The sequence below is a fragment of the Oncorhynchus kisutch genome, linkage group LG3 (assembly GCF_002021735.2).
Source record: "Oncorhynchus kisutch isolate 150728-3 linkage group LG3, Okis_V2, whole genome shotgun sequence".
In the NCBI taxonomy this organism is placed as follows: domain Eukaryota; kingdom Metazoa; phylum Chordata; class Actinopteri; order Salmoniformes; family Salmonidae; genus Oncorhynchus; species Oncorhynchus kisutch.
In genome coordinates this window covers 72,357,887-72,376,524 of record NC_034176.2, presented here as the reverse complement: position 1 = coordinate 72,376,524, position 18,638 = coordinate 72,357,887, and the positions used below count along the sequence as shown (strand labels likewise).

General features: G+C 38.9%; 1 protein-coding gene across 2 annotated transcripts in view; it reads left to right on the top strand.

The window, feature by feature from the left end:
- The first annotated feature begins 411 nt into the window (after positions 1 to 411).
- stk33 (serine/threonine kinase 33) overlaps positions 412 to 18,638 on the top strand; it is a 37,341-nt gene continuing 19,114 nt past the window's right edge. For both annotated transcript variants that reach the window (XM_031813738.1, XM_031813742.1), the window contains exon 1: positions 412 to 553. The gene's annotated coding sequence lies outside the window, so the exon portion shown is untranslated. The remainder of the gene's footprint in view (positions 554 to 18,638) is intronic.

Here is an 18,638-nt window from a genome sequence, read left to right as displayed (position 1 = left end):
TTTACAGAAATGGAATTGTAAACATTAGGTACAAAATAATAAGAAACATATTGACGGCAATCATTTTTTATATCACTTTTCTCCACTAGATGGGGACTAATCACCATGTAGGCAGATAGGCCACCCTGTGAAGTTTGCATACGTAAACTATAGTGCTATTCAGTTTAACTTACCATAGTCAGACTTATTCTTATTTTCATGAAATGTGTGAAAATAAATAGGTTTACTATTCAAAACATTCCAATGTATGACAATTTGTATACCGTAACAGCAATACATGAATTATGTATTTCTATAAGAATACACATTTCCTTTAGTAGAGCATTCAAATCAAGTGTTGCTGTTGGTAGAGAATATTATATGACGCCAGATTTTTCACTGCGCTTTTTTGTCCCTGTTTAGTATCCGTAGTACACCACCTTTCGCATCACACAAGAAAAGTTAAGGAAAGTGGCTCTTGCGATGTCACTTGATTCCTGGTTGCTAAAGAGACTGTAACGTTGGATGAATACAATAACGGATCTCACCGTTACCCCCAACAAACAAATATAAGGTAAATGCATGTGAATAGATTAATAGGATTTAAATGAGTTAGCTATGTTTCAATGAAAAGTAGGTCGTTTGCATACTTCTCGCTGTTGCCATGGCAACACACGCAAAAGCAGCAGTGTGTTTTGTTTTGACTAGCCTCTTGCAGTTTTTTTGCTCATGACTAACATTAGGTAATCTTCATTAATCATGTCTAATTATGTAGCTATATATTACGTTTTGTGGCGGTGGCTACATATAATTTAATTAATTCGAGATTAACGTTAATCTAGTTCAGGGATGGGCAACTCCAGTCCTTGGGGACCGGAGTGTCGGTGTCACACTTTTTCCTAGCAAATAGAGCTGATTAGACTAATTACATTCTAAACTGAAGATCATGATTAGTTAATTATTGGAGTCAGGTGTGTTAGCAGGTGCTGGGACGAATGTGTGACACCAATCCGTCCCCCGAGGACTGGATTTGCTGATGTAGTTAATGATTATTTTGAGGAGTCCTGTAAATTAGCTTGCTTATTACTAACGTTAGCTCTATTTCATCAGTGAACTAACTGTGTGTGGAAAAAAAGTTACCTAACTAATAGGCCTAAAACTATTTTCCCAACATATTATATTGTAGGTAAATAGTCTTTGGTGTAAAGTATTTAAGTAAAAATACTTTAAAGTACTACTTATCGTTTTTTTGTTATCTGTACTTTACTATTTCTATTACTTGACTACATTCCTAAAGAAAATAATACTTTTATCCATGCATTTTCCCTGACACCCAAAAAGTACTCATTACATTTTGAATGCTTAGCAGGACATGAAAATGGCCAAATTCACACACTTATCAAGAGAACATCCCTACTGCCTCTGATCTGGTGGACTGACAAAAACACAAAGGCTTCATTTGTAAATGATGTCTGGGTGTTGGAGTGTGCCTGCCCGTAGCTATCTGTGGATTTAAAAAATATATATATTATTAATATTATCAATTTTATTTATACTTTTTTTGATAGTTAAGTATATTTAAAACTAAATACATTTGGACTTTTACTCAAGTAGTATTTTACCGGGGGACTATTACTTGAGTCATTTCCTATCAAGGTATCTTTACTCAAGTATGAAAATTGGGTACTTCTTCCACCACTGTAAGTAGAAACTAGCTATCTGACTTCATCTGCAGACAGAAAGCTGTTGAAAGGAATCCTTCAAACTCCATTCAATCAGTGCATTGAATGTTTTTAAACATCACACACATTAAAACACTACTATGCAGGTTTCATGCCAGATAATTATATTTAGCAGGAAGGGGTCATAGAAAGTTAATTGCTGCTTGTATGAGGTTGAAATAATTATGTGTTTCAAGCAGCTGGGTATTGGCTCCTCCTGCAATAATGCCTTTCTTGGTTAAGAATGTAATGTTCTTGTTTCATGGCTTCCTCTAATGACACGTTTGAATAGGCTAGGCCCATATAATTAGAACAGTAATTTAATAAGATCTCTATGGCTAGGCCTACCAGTCTAAGATAAACTGCAGTGGGCCGAAAAGCGTGAAGTTGATCGATCCCCGAAGGAGGCGCTGATTTCTTTAAAAAAAATCTGACAGTGAAACAGTCTTATGACTATAAAATGTGTTGGCACCTTAAATTCTTGCAGAAATGTTTGATGAAGACTGAAATAGGATCAAAATCTGTTTTTTTGAGTGCACTTGAAATATGCAGCATGCAATGTGAATTGTCTTGATCGTATGAAGAGGTAACTCCGTTGATCGCTTAGCCAATTTATTGAAAGCTAGTCAATGTTAGTCTGACTAGCCTAGCCAGCTATTGTAAATGTCAATTTGCCTGCTTAGGAAGCTGGTGTTTCCTGAGCTATCTGTCGGTGAATTCCCATTTTGAATCATGTTTTGGCATGGTTATATGTCTCATTTCAAGTAACTATCTGCAGGCGTAGGCCTTCACACTTGTACGGGTTGAAAATGCCACATTTGGGTCACTGATAAGTGGCTAAATTGGAACGCAGTGGCTGTACTGTAATATGCTATACATTACTTCACAGCTTTGCATGGGTTTTGACTTACAACCGTTCTGTCTTGACCACCACGCGCGACAAGAATTTGCCCCTATCCCTCCCACTAATTGGGCAACTTTTGCAAATGTTTTATTGTCTGAGTGAGGAAAATGCTGTAAATTACAAGGACTCTATTTACTGAGACGTTGAGGATTATAATAAATACAGCTTTGATGTCATACAAGCAAGCCAAACACCCGCAAGTCCAAATGTGCACTTCGTTTCCATATCATTAAACTCATGTCATATACAGTGTCAAATTTTATGATCACTATGTTTGATGTACAGTTAGAAGATGACATGGTGTTATACAGTTGAAGTCGGAAGTTTAAACACCTTTGCAAAATACATTTAAACTCAGTTTCACAATTCCTGACATTTAATCCTCGTAACCTTCCACAAGCTTACCACAATAAGTTGGGTGAATGTTGGCCCATTCCTCCTGACAAAGCTGGTGTAACTGAGTCAGGTTTGTAGGCCTCCTTGCTCACACATGCTTTTTCAGTTCTGCCCACACATTTTCTATAGGATTGAGGTCAGGGCTTTGTGATGGCCACTCCAATACCTTGACTTTGTTGTCCTTAAGCCATTTTGCCACAACTTTGGAAATATGCTTGGGGTCATTGTCCATTTGGAAGACCAATTTGAGACCAAGCTTTAACTTCCTAACTGATGTCTTGAGATGTTGCTAATATATCCACATCATTTTCCTTCCTCACGATTCAATCTATTTTGTGAAGTGCACCAGTCCCTCCTGCAGCCCCACAACATGCTGCCACCCCCGTGCTTCACAGTTAGGATGGTGTTCTTCGGCTTGCAAGCCTCCCCCTTTTCCCTCCAAACATAACGATGGTCATTATGCCCAAACAGTTCTATTTTTGTTTCATCAGACCAGAGGACATTTCTCCAAAATGTATGTCCCCATGTACAGTTGCAAACTGAAGTCTAGCTTTTTTATGGCGGATTTGGTGCAGTGGCTTCTTCCTAGCTGAGCGGCCTTTCAGGTTATGTCGATATAGAACTAATTTTACTGTGGATATATATACACATTTGTACCTGTTTCCTCCAGCATCTTCACAAGGTCCTTTGCTGTTGTTCTGGGATTGATTTGCACTTTTCGCACCAAAGTATGTTCATCTCTAGGAGACAGATTGTGTCTCATTCCTGAGCTGTAAGACAGCTGCGTGGTCCCATGTTGTTTATACTTGCGTACTATTGTTTGTACAGATGAATGTGGTACCTTCAGGCATTTGGAAATTGCTCCCAAGGATGAACCAGACTTGTGGAGGTCTACAATTTGTTTTTTGAGGTCTTGGCTGATTTCTTTTGATTTTCCCATGATCTCAAGCAAAGGAACACAGAGTTTGAAGGTAGGTCTTGAAATACATTCACAGGTGCACCTCCAATTGACTCAAATTATGTCAATTAGCCTATCAGAAGCTTCTAAAGCATTGACATCATTTTCTGGAATTTTCCAAGCTGTTTAAAGGCACAGTCAACTTAGTGTATGTTAACTTCTGACCCACTGGAATTGAGATACAGTGAAATAGTCTCTGTAAATAATTGTTGGAAAAATGACTTGTGTCATGTACAAAGTAGATGTCCTAACCGACTTGCCAAAACTATAGTTTGTTAACAAAACATTTGTGGAGTGGTTGAAAAACAAGTTTTAATGACTCCAACCTAAGTGTATGTAAACTTCCGACTTCAACTGTACCTTGGCTTGTCTTGAACAGAAAAAGCCTATATTTGTTGTATTGTGAAGAAAGTTTACAGCGGCTCACACATCTAAATGCACTTACGACTCCATTCTATGCGCACCAAAATTACCATCTGCTTCTCTGAATTGCCTTGAGAAAGCATAAAGCGTAAATCATAGTCTACTGATGCTGAGGCGCTATAGTCCAGTGTCCTTTGTGACATAGCTACACGGCTCTGAGACCACCACCGCTGGAAATGCACAGCCTGATCGAGCACCTCCCTCCCCACAATTCTCAACCAATGCGGCTCTGGTATGCGTCCTCTATTCATTTCAATGTGTTGACAGTTAGAGAAATAGCTTGAGCTGCACTGAGAAGTCTAAAAGTATGAAAGCCAATGGTCCAATATTCTAGGACACTGCTGTGCATACGCGTATGCATTTTGGACAATGATAAACACAACACTGTAAGATCATATTTAGTCATTTTGCTAGTCATGTTGGCGACACGCTTTCAAATGATACCCACCCGACCCAGGTTGCAATTTATAATGGACCCTTTTTGGGTTGCGTAAACAACTGTAATTGTGTGAAGGTGAGGATGCAGGGCTGTGTTACAAACAAACAAAATAAAAGTGAGCTTGCTCTAGTTCCTCATCGGCACAGCTGGAAGAGCTCAAAATTGCACCTTTATAGTTGAACACTCTTCTTTGAGTCATAAAAGTTCATTGAAATTACTTAGGGACTGTGCACACTTTGGAGAGCTGTGTGGCAACATATAGATGTTGCACCTAACCCAACTTTTCCAAGAATATTCTTATGTTACTGAATGTATCCAGAGTATTTTCAGATTTTGTTATAAACAAATGTGGCAAAAAGTACAGTAAATGTAAAATGCTTCAGGATTCAGTCTTGTCAGGTGAACTGTTGTGTCCTCACCTTTAATCATCATTTTTTCCCATAATCTCCAAACTGTTCCCTTTCCATTGCTACCATGGTTATGCATATGCTTTCCATGTTTCTTCTGTAAGAAACATTTCAATTTAGCCTTATCCATAGAGGCCAAATCCCATGAGTGTAAGGGTTAAAGAAACATTCAGTCATATCATTTGCATAAAGCCCAAAAGGTATAGATAGAAATGTGTGTGTGTCATGCATTCTAGAATGGAGGTTTAAAAACAACAGCTGCATATTAGCCAACATGGCATATCCTAAACATAGCCTTGCAATACAACACATATACCTTGCAATACAATCTTCTCTAAAAACAGCTGGGCAAAATGTATACAATGTGCTCTGCAATAAGATGACCAGATGAGTTCTCAAATGTCAGCAGCTGCCCAATACCATGGTCGGCACGCATAATGTTGAATGCATTTTAATATAAGATGTGGAGAATGATAAAGAGACTGCAGGATTATAGAAAAAGCAGTTGGGAAATGAATGTTTGAGTTTCAAATGCTAAATGTCCAGCGAATTTTAATAGATTTAGGTGGTTTAAATGATTACTTTCTTACCAAACTTCAAAGTTGATGGTGCCAAATTCTTGCCAATCCATTATTCTACTACTAAATATGCATGTTTGCCATAGTGTACCTGTCATGCCTATACATTAGAACAAAGAACATCACATTTAGTGTTTCACCATTTTGAATAAAGAGACAAATAGCGAAGATGTCTCAGGCAGTATACCACCCTGGTCACCAATGTAGATAACCGATGTAGAGAGAAGTGCCTTAGCGGAATGCAATCTCAAGATTGTGTAGTCCAGAGACGATAGCTGTACCATCTACGGCAAAAGTCTGGGCTCCTGACGGGGACAATAGAATTCTCATCACTGCATATTACAATAGTAAAACATTCTGTTTTTCACCTCGTCAAACTGATTCTATATTGAATGCAGTATTTGAGATGCTCTAACAAGCATGTGTATCTGTAGTTGCTTCTCTTCAACTCTAAAAATCAATAGACTGTAAGATAAAACCCACAAAGAAAAGACAACAGACAAATGCATATGGGGTCTCAATGTCTAATAGTGATGGCAGGGCTAGTTCAAACTGCAGCAGGATGGTTCTCCTCACAGGTGAATGAATCAGCTGAGCCCATGCTTGGTGAATAGCACTTGGTTGATCTCTGGGACCAAGACAAAGGAGAGGAGAACTGAATAGATCATGGGAGACATGAATGAATCAAAGAAATCATCACAGCAGAGGATTGTAGGTTAGGACCTAGAAAATAACATCCTGACAGTCAATATTATTTATTACAATAACAAGGCTACTAGGGTAAGGATAGAGAAATGACAATAACAAGGCTACTAGGATAAGGATAGAGAAATGACAATAACTAGGCTACTAGGGTAAGGATAGAGAAATGACAATAACTAGGCTACAAGGGTAAGGATAGAGAAATGACAATAACTAGGCTACAAGGGTAAGGATAGAGAAATGACAATAACTAGGCTACTAGGGTAAGGATAGAGAAATGACAATAACTAGGCTACTAGGGTAAGGATAGAGAAATGACAATAACTAGGCTACTAGGGTAAGGATAGAGAAATGACAATAACTAGGCTACTAGGGTAAGGATAGAGAAATGACAATAACTAGGCTACTAGGGTAAGGATAGAGAAATGACAATAACTAGGCTACTAGGGTAAGGATAGAGAAATGACAATAACTAGGCTACTAGGGTAAGGATAGAGAAATGACAATAACTAGGCTACTAGGGTAAGGATAGAGAAATGACAATAACTAGGCTACTAGGGTAAGGATAGAGAAATGACAATAACTAGGCTACTAGGGTAAGGATAGAGCAATTACAATAACTAGGTACTAGGGTAAGGATAGAGAAATGACAATAACTAGGCTACTAGGGTAAGGATAGAGCAATTACAATAACTAGGCTACTAGGGTAAGGATAGAGAAATGACAATAACTAGGCTACTAGGGTAAGGATAGAGAAATGACAATAACTAGGCTACTAGGGTAAGGATAGAGGCAGGGTGCTCTGCATCCTATTCCAAGTAGGCCTATTGACAGGGATAATGTAGTCTCAAAATCCCAACCCTTGGCAACACGGTGACTAGGGTCTGGTTTCTATGATGGACTCTTTTGGCATAGAAGAGCTACGTCACTGCCTACGTCTATAAGGGTAGAAAAAATATCTGTGGACTCTCCCAACAGGGAGAGGCAGACATGCCAGAACGCTGCGGATGTTGATGCACACTAGCCACTTGTGAAATGCACTCCATAAAACACATCCGTGATCTCCATCTTGCTAGCTACTAATTTGTTTTTTGTGGTGACGTAGGCAGTGACGTAGTTCCTCTGTCAAAAAAGCCCATCCTTGAAACCAGACCCAAGTCAAGTCTCTGCTCGGGTTTACAAGCATTTCTTTTGTCAGCATGAATGCCTTGATAACTGTATTAGCTTTACAATACTTGTCCTATAGATTTTTGTAGTCTTAAATTATTACTAATAATGATAGCTAAAGCACCCTGTCCCAGAATGGCATGCTAGTGATAAAGCTACAGTATCTGCTGCTGCCAGCTAGCAACATGTCTGCTTATTTTAGCTAGCTAGCTACATTGCTAAGTCTACTGCGTTCTAAGTAAAGTTGGGAGTTATTTTACATTGATGGTATCATGTTTCTATAACTAAATAGATTACAAATATTAAAAAGACTTGATAGCAGTTTGCCGGGCAGAGATCTCTCGAGCTTTCGCCAGCTGTGTTTATGTATCTTAGGTACAGAGAACATGATTGGCAGACGTGATCAGCAGAGATGGTACCTGGATAGTAAGTTTTGATTGATTGATTTACTGTTTAGTACTTGGCAGCGTTTGCCTGTCCAGCTAGCAAACATACAAGTATGTATTTTGAAAACAATTGCAAGAATTAACATTGCCAGCAAACGGAAATGTGTTCATATGAAATATGCAAAATATTTTTAAAAAAACATCTCCTCCCTCACCAGAAAGTGATCATCTCCAAAACTAAAGCAGATCCGATTTTTCGGGCCCACCGCCTACAGAGGATAGGGCTGTCCAGAGTCATACTGTATATAGAGAGTTGGGCCAATGCATGCGGTCTCTGTCTGAACGTTCAGCAAGCGCCACTTTCTCCTCCATAGCCGCTGTTAAGTGACAATTGACACGTCCGCATTGTGTTGTTCATTTCTAATAGTTTTTAAAACCACTGAAGATGTGCAGTGAAAGCATACTGTGTATGCAATTTGTTGACACCGCAACACAGTACAGACTTCCCGGATGCTAATCAATAAAAATGTCAGTTAAATTCACTGCTCTATTTTACTTGTTTACAGCGGGTCATGACGTAGGGAATTGTCAGAGTGTCTCTCGTATTGGTATGTCTTCAATTTTCAGAATAAAGGTGCTAACATGGCGTCCGTTCCAAAACCTGGCCCAACTCTCTTAATATATGGCACTGGTGCTGTCCATAGGGTAAATACATTTGAATTCAATTACATACCCTTTTATTTAAAGTGGAGATCAAGCTGATCCTAACTGTTATATGGCTATTTCTATTTTGCCCTGTTTATCAAAAGTGTTGGAAAAACTTGTCAATGATCAACTGACTGGCTTTCTTGATGTCTATAGTATTCTCTCGGGTATGCAATCTGATTTCCGCTCAGGTTATGGATGTTTCACTGCAACCTTAAAGGTCCTCAATGATGTCACCATTGCCCTTGATTCTAAGCAATATTGTGCTGCTATTTTTATTGACTTGGCCAAAGCTTTTGATACGGTAGACCATTCCATTCTTGTGGGCCGGCTAAGGAGTATTGGTGTCTGAGGGGTCTTTGGGCTGGTTTGCTAACTACCTCTCTCAAAGAGGGCAGTGTAAGAAGTTAGAAAATCTGCCGTCTCAGCCGCTGCCTGTCACCAAGGGAGTACCCCAAGGCTCAATCCTAGGTCACACGCTCTTCTCAATTTACATCAACAACAGCTCAGGCAGTAGGAAGCTCTCATCCATTTATATGCAGATGATAGTCTTATACTCAGCTGGCCCCTCCCCGGATTTTGTGTTAAATGCTCTACAACAAAGCTTTCTTAGTGTCCATCAAGCTTTCTCTACCCTTAACCTTCTTCTGAACACCTCCAAAACAATGGTCATGTGGTTTGGTAAGAAGAATGCCCCTCTTCCCACAAGTATTATTGCTACCTCTGAGGGTTTAGAGCTTGAGGTAGTCCCCTTATACAAGTACTTGGGAGTATGGCTAGACGGTGCACTGTCCTTCTCTCAGCACATATCAAAGCTGCAGGCTAAAGTTATATCTAGACTTGGTTTCCTCTATCGTAATAGCTCCTCTTTCACCCCAGTTGCCAAACTAACCCCGATTCAGATGACCAACCTACCCATGCTAGATTACAGAGACATAATTTACAGATCGGCAGGTAAGGGTGCTCTCGAGCGGCTAGATGTTCTTTACCAATAGGCCATCAGATTTGCCACCAATGCTCCTTATAGGGCACATCACTGCACCTTATACTCCTCTGTAAACTGGTCATCTCTGTATACCCGTCGCAAGACCCACTGGTTGATGCTTATTTATAAAACCCTCTTAGGCCTCACTCCCCCTATCTGAGATATCTACTGCAGCCCTTATCCTCCACATACAACACCCATTCTGCCAGTCACATTCTGTTAAAGGTCCCCAAAGCACAAACACATCCCTGGGTCGCTCCACTATTCAGTTCGCTGCAGCTAGCGACAAACACTCAAACTTGACAGTTTTATCTCTAACATTCAAAGACTCAATCATGGACACTCTTACTGACAGTTGTGGCTGCTTTGTGTGATGTGCTGCTGTCTCTACCTTCTTGCCCTTTGTGTTGTTGTCTGTGCCCAATAATGTTCGTATCATGTTTTGTGCTGCTACCATGTTGTGTTGCTACCATGCTGTGTTGTCATGTGTTGCTGCCTTGTTATGTTATCTTAGGTCTCTCTTTATGTAGTGTTGTGTTTTCTCTTGATGTGATGTGTGTTTTGTCCTATATTTATATTGTGTTTTTTTTATTTTTAATCCCCCCGTCCCTGCAGGAGGCTTTTTGCCTTATGATAGACCGTCATTGTAAATAAGAATTTATTCTTAACTGACTTGCGTAGTTAAATAAAGGTTAAATAAACATTTTAAAATGCTATGAGACATCCATGTCTTTATTATTATTTTTTTCACCTTTATTTAACCAGGTAGGCCAGTTGAACAAGTTCTCATTTACAACTGCGACCTGGCCAAGATAAAGCAAAGCAGTGCGACAAAAAACAGCAACACAGAGTTACATATGAGATGAACAAAAGTACATTCAATAACAATAGGAACAATTCATCTCTGGAAAGATAAACAGTTGAGATTAGACGTAATTTAAAAGTTTACAAACAGGGATGTCAAACTATTTTATAACTTCTGGTAAATAAATTATCTTTTTATTGTCAATTATCTAAAAACATATATGTTTAAATATTGTTTATATATGTTGTAGCTAAGCCCCTATTTTACATAATCTAAGGTTTTGGTGTTGTGCCCGCCATCGGTTGAGACACAAATTGCTCTTTAATACAGGGTGGGTGTAATGTTTTGGCTGATAAATGTACTAAAATGGGAATACATTTGAAATTTCAACTCTCAGATGGTACCACAAAGATTGTTGGCGGTCCAAACATCACAATGTTGTCTTGAATGGGAATATGTTTAACATTTTACTGTCAATCGTACATAGGACACCTATTGAAATCCTATAGATTTAGAATAGAAATTACCATTTAAGTTGACATTCGACAGTGGGTGGACCGGCAGTCATGTTTGTGATTTAGTAATTGAAGTTAAAATTGAAGAGAATTGAAGTTAATATTTGAAGTTAAAATTGAAGATAAAATTTAAATGACTTTTAATTTCACAGGTGTACCAGCCAAATTGCAATGGTATGAAGGATTAGGTCCATTCTATGAATTCTATTTCTAAGATTGAAATGACACCCACCCTGTATTCAAGAGCATATTGTGTTTCAACCAATGGCAGGCACAACACAATCAACTCAGATGATATGAAGTAGGGTCTAAGCGAATACATGCAAATATACAACAACAAAAAAATAGGAGTTTATGCAGTTTTAGGTAATTGACGTTAAATGCTTAAACATTACATAATTTTTAATAAACCTTACTTCTTGAAAAAAAAAATAGTTTGAGAACGCTGTTTGTAAGCTTTTAAATGCCGTTGATCTTTCCAGTAATAAAGACATGGATGTCTCATGGTATGGTGAGGTATACAAAATGGGTCAACTTTGAGCACCTTTTTATCTCCTGAATTTGGGTCAAAAAAGTAACTTTCTGACCACTTCCATGGGCAAACAGTACAGAAAGTTTTGTTTAAATCAAAAGGGATGCTGTCAAATAGTGATTGAATTCAAATGGATTTACCCCATATTGTTTTGATGTAGGGGATCTTGAGATATGTCAAGGAATTGCTTCCTGATATAGCCTGGATACCCTACACTGTGGTAAACCGTTGGGTTGAGCGTGAAGAGATTGATACAGAGACAAGGAGGTTATAGTCCGCAAAAACAACTTTACTAAGACAGAAAATAAACATAAAAGAAAATCACTTAGGTTTGGCTCGGTCCTTCTTCTCCACTTCTGCTTGCTGTCGGCCTCTCCCCGTTCTCTCTAGTGGTGTGCCACAGGGCTCCTTTTATTTGGCCTCCACGGCTGGTGGAGCATTTTCCCCTGGCATTTTCCCCTAATTACCTCCACTTGGAGTTGTCCGTGTCGGGGTGCCCAGCTCCTGTATTCCTAGCAGAGGGAGCCTTACGTACAGTGCCTTGCGAAAGTATTCGGCCCCCTTGAACTTTGCGACCTTTTGCCACATTTCAGGCTTCAAACATAAAGATATAAAACTGTATTTTTTTGTGAAGAATCAACAACAAGTGGGACACAATCATGAAGTGGAACGACATTTAGGGGCTGTTTTTCTGCAAAGGGACTAGGACGACCCGTGTAAAGGAAAGAATGAAAGAATGGGCCATGTATCGTGAGATTTTGAGTGAAAACCTCATTCCATCAGCAAGGGCATTGAAGATGAAACGTGGCTGGGTCTTTCAGCATGACAATGATCCCAAACACACCGCCCGGGCAACGAAGGAGTGGCTTCGTAAGAAGCATTTCAAGGTCCTGGAGTGGCCTAGCCAGTCTCCAGATCTCAACCCCATAGAAAATCTTTGGAGGGAGTTGAAAGTCCGTGTTGCCCAGCAACAGCCCCAAAACATCACTGCTCTAGAGGAGATCTGCATGGAGGAATGGGCCAAAATACCAGCAACAGTGTGTGAAAACCTTGTGAAGACTTACAGAAAACATTTGACCTCTGTCATTGCCAACAAAGGGTATTAACAAAATATAAACTTTTGTTATTGACCAAATACTTATTTTCAACCATAATTTGCAAATAAATTCATAAAAAAATCCTACAATGTGATTTTCTGGATTTGTTTTTCTCATTTTGTCTGTCATAGTTGAAGTGTACCTATGATGAAAATTACAGGCCTCTCTCATCTTTTTAAGTTGGAGAACTTGCACAATTGGTGGCTGACTAAATAATTTTTTGCCCCACTGTACTTGAGATCAGTGAGTGCTCCTAACATGCAGGCCTTGGGATTGTTCAGTCTTCAGAAAGCTAACGACTTCATTTCCACTTTGTTATCGTCCTTTGATTCCTATTGCATGGATAGTTTGAGGGCTTCTGGCATCTTTTCTTGCTTAAAAATTATGAATGACTGAAGTTTAAACTTGGTTATTAGGCCTAGTTGGTGTTTTGCTAAGATTCCTTTGCAGTGTTTACATTTGAGATGTTTCTCTTTGAGATGACATTTGAGAATCTGTGGAATATATCCTTTTCAAGATGCCTTCTTTGATTCCTATTGCTTGGGCTAGTGTTATACAGAAGTTAGCCAATATTGTGATTAAACCATTAAGAATTGCTTTTGAATTTGTTGAGCCTTAACTCCTAGCAACACGTAGAGTCCTCTGTGCATGCAAGGCAAATGGATTTTTAGGTTCCCCCGAGTAAAGCATGTGCCACTGGCCTCTGGACACGTACAGTTGTTTGTCACTGGCCTATACAATGTCAAGGGGAATAATGTTTTTTTTTTATGTTTACAAATTAATAAAAAATGGAAAGCTGAAATATATTGTGTCACTAAGTATTCAACCCCTTTGTTATGGCAAGCCTAAATTATTTAAGTCACATAATTAGTTGCATGGACTCTCTCTGTGTGCAGTAATACTCATTCTAAAATCCTGTTGAGCACTGTCTCATCTCTGTACCCCACACATACAATTATCTGTAAGGTCCTTCAGTCGAGCAGGGAATTTCAAACACATATTCAACCACAAAGACCAGGCAGGTTTTCCAATTCCTTTCAAAGAATGGGCACCAATTGGTAGATAAAAAAAACATTTATTAAAAAAAGCATACCTTGAATATCCCTTTGAGCATGGTAAAGTTATTAATTACACTTTGACTGGTGTATCAATACACCCAGTAACTACAAAGATACAGGCAACCTTCCTAACTCTGTTGCCGGAGAGGAAGGAGACCGCTCAGGGATTTCACCTTGAGGCCAATGGTGACTTTAAAACAGTTACAGACAATGTGCAAATCAAATTTGGGGCTGGTCTGTAAATAATGAAAATTCAACCATTCTCCTATTTGTTTAAAATGTAGTGGTGAATCTGTTTTACAGTGATAAATATTAAAATTAATGCTTCCAAATGAAACAGACACCCCCACCTCTCTGTCATGGTTTAAACCAATGTATTTCTGTGCTTGACACTGTCCACTCAGTACTGCTGTATTTCGGCCTTGAGTTCCTTTACGCATAGATTTTCCTTGGTGCCTCCTAATTTTCACCATTTGTTTTCCAATGCGTCCTTGATTTAATAAATGACCTATGCCTTTATTCCAATGCATAAGATCTTGCCATTGATTTATCATTGTTTTCTTTTTTTCTTTTTTCTAGGCAAGTCAGTTAAGAACAAATTCTTATTTTCAATGACAGCCTAGTTAACAGTGGGTTAACTACCTTGTTCAGGGGCAGAACGGCAGATTTGTACCCTGGCAGCTCGGGGGTTTGAACTGGCAACCTTCCGGTTACTAGTCCAACACTCTAACCACAATGCCGCCCCATTGTTTGCTTTTATCAGTCAGCTGTTTAGAGCGCTCATTGTGTTGTTTTTCAGGTCTGCACGGGTACTGGTGTTCTCTGTACCATCCGTGGCCAAAACTATTTTTTTTGCTTTTATTATTTTCTATCAATATTTGTTTTCTTTCCTGGAACAGCTGATGGTCGACAATATCACTGGCCTATAATATCACTAGCCTATAATATCACTGGCCTATAATATCACTAGCCTATAATATCACTGGCCTATAATATCACTAGCCTATAATATCACTGGCCTATAATATCACTGGCCTATAATATCACTGGCCTATAATATCACTGGCCTATAATATCACTGGCCTATAATATCACTGGCCTACAATATCACTGGCCTATAATATCACTGGCCTATAATATCACTGGCCTATAATATCACTGGCCTATAATATCACTGGCCTATAATATCACTAGCCTATAATATCACTGGCCTATAATATCACTAGCCTATAATATCACTGGCCTATAATATCACTGGCCTATAATATCACTAGCCTATAATATCACTGGCCTATAATATCACTAGCCTACAGCTAGACACCAATGCGCATCCAATCTAGCCAACAAAAAGGCTGGCTATACGTTAATGACAGTAGGCCTGTAAGGTGACTCGGTTAGAAGAGTTCAGTTAGAAGCATTCAATTTTGCAAGGGCAAAGACCTACAACTGTCTTCACAGTGAAACATAATGAAATGTTACATAGGCATACTTAGAGTGCATTTTCAGAGATCTCCAAGAGGCATGATTCTATACAGGCTTCAATTTTCTAATTAAATAGTTTTAAATGCTTAATGTCAAATAACACTGTCATTAATGTAAGGATAGAAAGGTGGTGTTTTATGTCACACAATCTGTGAAGACTCCAATCATTAACTGGGGCTCCCGAGTGGCACAGTGGTCTAGGGCACTGCATCTCAGTGCTTGAGGCATCACTCAAGACACCCTGGTTCAAATCCAGGCTGTATCACAACCGGCCGTGATTGGGAGTCCCATAGGGTGGTGCATAATTGGCCTAGCGTCGTGCGGGTCTGGCCGGTGTAGGCCGTCATTGTAAATAAGAATTTGTTCTTAACCTTTTATAAGTCAGTTCATTTTTTTTTTAAACATTTAAATCATGAACTAGGGTGTTAAACATGTTTTGATTCAACTCATGTATTATATTGAATGTAGGCTACCTGAGTATATTCATGTGTGTAAAATTACCTCGGCATAGAGGGTAGGCTACCAGCAGGGGTTTGGTCCTCGTGGAGGGTAAATGTAAGTAACCATCCCGTTTTCCCCGGCACAGTTTCAGGCCCCATTTCAGGTGTCCCGACTTGTGTCACTGGTTACAGAGCTTAATGCCTGTGATAGGAGAGAACTGAGGATGGATCAACAACATTGTACAGTAGTTACTCCACAATACTAACGTAATTGACAGAGTGAAAAGAATGAAGCCTTTACAGAAAAATAAATATTCCAAAACGTACATCCTGTTTGCAATAAGGCACTGAAGTAATACTGTTAAAATGTGGAAAAGCAATTCACTTTTTTCCCTGAATACAAAGTGTTATGTTTCAGGCAAATCCAATACAACACATTACTAAATACCACTCTCCATATTTTCAAGCATAGGGGTGGCTGTATCATGTTATGGGTATGCTTGTAATCGTTAAGGACTGAATGAGTTTTTCAGGATAAAAAATAAACAGAATGGAGCTAAGCACAGGCAAAATCCTAGAGGAAAACCTGGTTCAGTCTGCTTTCCCCCAGACACTGGTAGATTAATTCACCTTTCGGCAGGACAATAACCTAAAACAAAAGGACACATCTACACTGGAGTTGTTTACCAAGAAGACAGTGAATGTTTCTGAGTGTCCCGATTTTAGTTTTCACTTAAATCTGCTTTAAAATCTATGATCTATGGCAAGACTTGAAAATGGCTGTCTAGCAATGATCAACAACCAATTTGACAGAGCTTGAACAATGTTGAAAATAATCATGTTTAAATATAGTACAATCCAGGTGTGCCACGATCTTAGACTTACCCAGAAATACTCACAGCAGACTTACTCAGACTCACAGCTGTAATCGCTGCCAAATTTAATTCTAACATGAATTGACTCAGGGATGTATATACTGTACTTAGGTAAATAAGATATTTCATTTTCAATAAATTAGCAAACATTTCTAAAAACATGTTTTCACTTTGTCATTATGGGGTGTTGTGTGTAGATGGGTGAAAGAATCTATTGGAAATCTATTGAATCAATTTTGAATTCAGCCTGTAACACAACAAAATGTGGAATAAGTCAAAGGGTGTAAATAGTTTCTGAAGGCTCTGTATCAGACATGACCTGAGAAGACAGAAGGAATTAATGGAGGGCCCACTAAGTGGCTTGTTTACGGGGTGCTACATACTTATGGCTGCAGAGGGGAGGAACTAAAGGCACCATACATTTCTTTCAAGTGCCCATCAATTGAAGGTGTCAGGTAATTCAGTATGATGTATATGATTTTAAGCAGATATTGGATGTCTGAATGTTCAGCTTGGCAAAGACAGGTCCATGGTTCTTTCAGTTCAGACTGATTGCTCCTCCAGTCACAGTTCTCAACAATAAACACACTCGACACTCAGCACAGATACTGTACTGCACAAAGGCATAGTTTTTTAGAGGAAGTCAATTGTAACCAAGGAGAGCTTGTGGCCTAGTCAAGACTATTATTTTTTTATTAACCTAAAATGTCCTTGGTTTGACAGCCTCATGGCATTGACAAGGAACATGTGATTTTGCTCATCAATCAGTTAAATCTGTCTATATAATGTTATTCATCCCATAATTTAGTGAACTAGACTGCCTCAGTATTGTCATTCTAGACATGCAAAGCCTTCCCTCATCAGGTAATGTAATTCCATGCTTCATTAGTACTGTGAAGTTTATCATTTGTCATCAAAGCCAGCTGTCAATAAATAATTAAGTTGCAGATGAGAAGAATGAAATATTTTGGCTGAAGGAAGGAAGATTGCTGTCTACATTTTAATTGCATACACACATTATGTGTGTGTGTGTGTGTGTGTGTCCAAGGTTTTAATTAGCTGTGGTGTGGCTACAAAGCAGCACCTGTTCATAGTCTGCCCATTTTTTTAGCTGTACTTTCACCTTCAACAAACATCATTATTTAGCATATTTACACCTATAGAAGAAAATATTTAGGCTAATGATTATATAGCAAATGGGCAGACAGTTCAGGCACTACTCCCCTTTCATCTGAATGAAAAAGATTAGGAGCCTAACTGCAAACCTGGCATTTCTTGTTTATTACAGTGTAATAATTGTGGAAGGATCACAACTATAGATTTTATTTAGGCCTACACCTTTCTGTTGCCACACAGACCATGAAAGTGAGATGGCAGTGCATGTCGAAGAAAGAGATGGAGGGGGTGGAGAGCGAGATAGAGGAGACCTCTATTATCTTTGTGTGTCCAGGCATCATTCCAATGTCACATTTAATTTGCATTCCAAGCTGAAACACTGCATCTCCCTTGCAGTCAAGGGAAACAATGTGCATTTCCATCCACAAACGATCAGTAAATAAACTCTAATGAGGTTTTGACAGTTATGTTTGAGAGGATTGAAAAAGCAGAGGGATCGATTGATGACATTCTATCTGCCATAATTACTTTCTACTGAGATCTGGTGAGCATGAGGAAGCATATGGTTCCTTTCTGGTAGGATAGCCTACGTGTTAATATATTCTACTGTATCTCTGTGTGTGAACCAAGCCTATGATGATGCTGTTTTAGAAGGTTGTGGAGACCAACCTCTATTCAGTCTGTTAGGCTAGTACACTAGTAAAAGGGTACACACAAAGCAGGATATCAATCACATCGGGAATGATGTAAGAAGTTTGTTTCCCTCATTCAAAACCCCATTTCTAATAGGCTAATTTGTAATATGTGCTCTTTGCAATTGCATCTTTATTACTCCTGTTTACATGTATATTACCATAAGTATTTATATATTCCTACTACCAGTCACTTTTTATGTATAAACCCACCTCAACCATTCTAGTACAGCTGCACATTGAAAAAGGTACTTGCAGTGACCAGTGTATATACTT